Below are 4,303 nucleotides of genomic sequence, written 5' to 3'. Positions count from 1 at the left end.
TTCAACCAATTCAACCTATTGCATATTTTCTCTACAAAACCATTTGCTCACTCTTAAGTAAGAATTCTTATGCATGCATAGACCCAAATTCTGCCTGAGTTAGAATCAGAGAATAGAATCATAGAATATCAGGGTTGGAAGGGACCTCAGGAGGTATCTAGTCCAACCCCCTGCTCACAGCAGGACCAATCCCCAACTAAATCATCCCAGCCAGGGCTTTGTCAAGCCTGATCTTAAAAAACCTCTAAGGATGGAGATTCCACCACTTCCTTAGGTAACCACATCTATTCCTGACAGATTCAAGATTGTGAACTAAGATTGTCAGTGAAGACTCAGGAGTTCAAGCTTCCTGGAGTGGGTGAGTTTCCTCATTTTCTCTCTCTGTTTCCTTTTCTAACTCAGGTATTAAACTGTAAAAATGTAACTTACTTTGTTTAGGCTATCCTTATGATGTAAAGATGGGGATAGGGACATGCTACATCTGGGACAAATAAAGGTGTCAGCTTGAAAGTGCTGTTTGACTCATTCCATTGGGCACACAATGAGTACATTGATCGAGTTACACAACCACCCCCCTCCAGAACAGTAGAATTATCAGGGGGAAACCCAGACAAGTAACCTAAATAAATGAGCATACCCCAAGTAATGGGCAAATCTGGTAAAAGTACAGAAATACTAAAGGTATTCCTGGCTAACTGCCTGAATAATAAAGAATCTTTACAATAACTGTATAATCATTTCTTAAATGGTTTGCATGCCTGTAATCATGGTGATTTCTTTATTGCTCCTAATTTCTATATTGTTTATCTGTGTGGTGTCTGTTTTTTTTTAATTTTCTTAGGCTGATATATAAGTAATTTTGCTGTGTGTAAAACAATTTAGATGATGGGATCTAATTTCTTAGATAATCAAGTAACATGTTAGGATTGATTAGTTTAATTACATTAAAATGATTGATTAAAGACATTGCTGAGAATGAGGTGATACTGATATGTGTGTGTTATAGGGGTTTCTCTATTTCAGATTCTTCAGATTTCCAGACAACTATTTTCTCCAAAAAAGTTGCACCAAGCAAAAAATTACCTCAATACACATAATGGCAAGTAAGTAGAATTTTTCCATGTGTTCCCATGGAAGGGAGGGCTAGCTCAGTGTTTTGAGCATTGGCCTGCTAAAGCCAGGGTTGTGAGCCTAATCCTTAAGGGGACCATTTATGGATCATGGCAAAAAAAAAAAAAAAAAAAAAAAAGCAAGGCCAAAAAAAAACTGTCAGGGACAGTACTTGGTCCTGATAGTGAAGGCAGGGGACTGGACTCAATGACCTAGTTCTGTGACATAAGTATATCCCCATATATTATTAAATATTACATATTTTTTCAAAACCCATTATCTTCAAGCAACTCTGCTTGTTTTTTTTATTGACATTTTTTTGCTGCTACATTTACTGTCCTGAGTCACTATGTCTATACATTGTTACAATCTTGTAGTGATCTCCTTATCTCTGATAACATTCACTCTTCATTGAGCAAATACAGCCAAAATTTGCAAGCCACAGATATTTCAGAATTATGCACATGCCTGCAATTTATTTATGTCTGTCATGTCACTGGCCTATGAATGATGTATTGTTGATTTAGGTTTACCCTGCTTATGGGTTTGTAATGTACATCGCTTACCTTCTAACTCAACCTTGAGTCTTATATGCATTGATATGCCATGTTTGCACTTAAGTAACTGTTTTCTCTTGTAAACAATTCTCAGGGAAATCTTTTGAAGAAAAAATTGCAAATGTTTTGGCATACATAAGGAGTAGCACATATCCTGAAGGAATGAATAAAGCAGGCAGACTGAACCTGCGTCGATATGCTGTCAACTTTTCATTGGAAGGTAAGGAATATTTGTTTTAAGATAGTACTGACACATAACACAGGAAACTTCAGCCTGTAAATGATGGTCATGATGTCCCAACACTGGGATTATTTGGAGTGTTAACCTTACCTTCAATGGGACTGGAATTTGGATCTCTATTTTTATTAAAATTTTCCAGAAAATCTGTCTATGCCAGTGGTGCAACAAAAGGAGTGTGCTGTGCAGTTGTGTGAGAAATGAGTCTAAATTTTATTTAAAAAAAAAACTGATGACTTTGTTTCATTTCGTAATTATGTTATCCGTTCTGCTGCAAGCACCACCAACAATCACTATATGTTCAATGAGCAAAAACTTCTAACTATACACCAGGGCCTCCCAGAGGATTCTGGGGCCTGTGGTCTCTGGTGGCAGAGGGGCCCTGCTTCAGCAGTAATTCAGCTGTGGGGCGTCCCTCTGCCCTGGAGGAAGGACCCCCCCACTGGCGAAGACCAAGAGTGGAAGAAGCTCTGCGGGCCCGGGCCCCTCGAGAGTTTTCCAGGGCACAAGGAGCAAGTGAAGGACTCTGCTTCAGGGGCCCTGAAAAACTCTCGTGGGGGCCCGTGTGGGGCCCAGGGCAAATTGCCCCACTTGCCCCCCCCCCCCCCGGGCAGCCCTGCTATACACTGAAATTTCCCCCTTGTACTCAAGGCATTATGAACCAGACTGTATATAGATGTCTTTGATAGCCATATGCCTTTTAATTAATTAATGGTTTTGCCAATAACCACTTATAGCTTAAGTTAAACACTTTTCCCACACCCCAGCCCTGGCAGAAGCCACAAGGCAGCAGGGGAAGCCCCTATGCCTGACCTCATCTCCAGGAGACGTGCCTGGTGGGGCAGGAAACTCCACAGCACCCTGCTTTTAGTCCCCTAAAGAACCGCAGGATCCAAAACTCCACCACGGCCCTGGGACTGGAGGAGCTCTCACTCCCTGGTATGGCCGTGACACAGGGACAGAGCTTCTCCAGTCCTGGTGCTGTGTGGGACAGCAGGGTGGGTGGGAAATGAGCCAAGGAGTTGTGGGCCCGGCAAAATGGTGGGGAGCCCAGGTGTAACATGGCTGCGATCCTGGGGAAGAGGACGAAAGGGATAAGGCCATAGGTGGTGTAGCCAGTGGACAGGGTGAGTAGGGGCCCAACAATTGCTCTGTCCCAGGGCCCAGATAAACTTTAATCATCCTCTGTGCTCCATCTTCTATGATCAACAGAGGGGAGATTGTTCCATTCAGCAAAAGGAAGAAAGGTTGTTGTTGTGCATACCATGAAAGAAGCCCTGCAACTCTTTAAAAGGTATCATGACAGTCCAGAGGGTGGACATCTAGGAATATTCAAAACCAGGAATGCGCTGACATCAAAATACTATTGGCCAGGGATGACAAAAGACATTGCTAATTGGGCATGTAAAGTAATGAAACAAAATGCTGATGAATGGTATTTACAATTGAAATAGAAGTTCAAAATGAAAGAAAGAAATATAAAAGTATATTTGGTGTGCAAATGTGAACTCTGTTCCCTTGTGATACTATTTCCATAACGAAATGTTCATGTCATCATATTGTTCCATCAAAAACAGGTTGCACAGTGTCTGACTTGCCAGAAAGAGGGAAAGCAATCAAATCTAGATCCCACCTTGAAAAGCATAAAGGTGAATTTTTGAATCAGACACGTTATTGTTTATCATTATCCATGGTTATTTCTGCAATACAATGAGGGTTTGATTTTGAAACAAGTCCAGTGCATGTAAGTGGCACAGCATAGTGCAGCAATTACCTCTAATACGCCTTCGCACTGGCTGGGGATATTTCTTCTGCTTTACTCTGTTATTGTTTTCAAACACTCATTCCTGTACTTCTTTTTGTTTGTTTATTCTTTCTTTCTTTCTCTTCTGCATTTAAAAGTGGGCTTTCATTTGGATTCTATGGCTGTTTTAACCATATTACATTGTGTACTCTGCTTCTGACATATGGGTTCATTGAGAACATTTAGTAATAAACATGTGAAGTATGACTGTAACTGGTACCCTTGTATGTAGGTCACTCGAATCTGGGAATTGGTGGGAATGGATTTAATAGGACCGTTACCAGTAACAAAGGATGGATACCAGTATATACTTACAGCCATAGATTATCTTTCAAGATGGGTGGAAGCCTTTCCACTTAGAAATAAGTCGTCATTTGAGGTGGTACAGATCATGTTCAGCATGATTCTTCGACGTGGATGCCCACAGCGGATACTGACAGATCGTGGTGCAGAATTCAATAATAAGGTAATGATTTCTTTTTTTCTGGTTATTTGTACTATGTACTCAAACTCACTGTCAGGTCACCCATAGATCTCAAACAACCACCATCTTTTCTTTTTATATATATAAACTGCTGTTGGTCACCATCAGTG

The 4,303-nt window shown here is 40.9% G+C and overlaps 1 long non-coding RNA gene across 2 annotated transcripts; it reads left to right on the top strand.

Annotated features, from left to right (window-relative positions):
- Positions 1-297: 297 nt before the first annotated feature.
- LOC127055941 (uncharacterized) lies at positions 298-3,292 on the top strand. 2 transcript variants are annotated; one of them, XR_007775676.1, is made up of 4 exons: positions 298-358; positions 1,024-1,103; positions 1,762-1,887; positions 3,118-3,292. It is a non-coding gene; the product is annotated as an uncharacterized LOC127055941 (long non-coding RNA). The 2 variants fall into 2 exon arrangements; XR_007775675.1 differs by having other exon boundaries at positions 332-402.
- Positions 3,293-4,303: the final 1,011 nt, after the last annotated feature.

Source organism: Gopherus flavomarginatus, chromosome 7, assembly GCF_025201925.1.
Source record: "Gopherus flavomarginatus isolate rGopFla2 chromosome 7, rGopFla2.mat.asm, whole genome shotgun sequence".
Taxonomy (NCBI): domain Eukaryota; kingdom Metazoa; phylum Chordata; order Testudines; family Testudinidae; genus Gopherus; species Gopherus flavomarginatus.
Note: the sequence above shows the minus strand (reverse complement) of the source record. Positions and strands in the feature narration are given on the sequence as shown.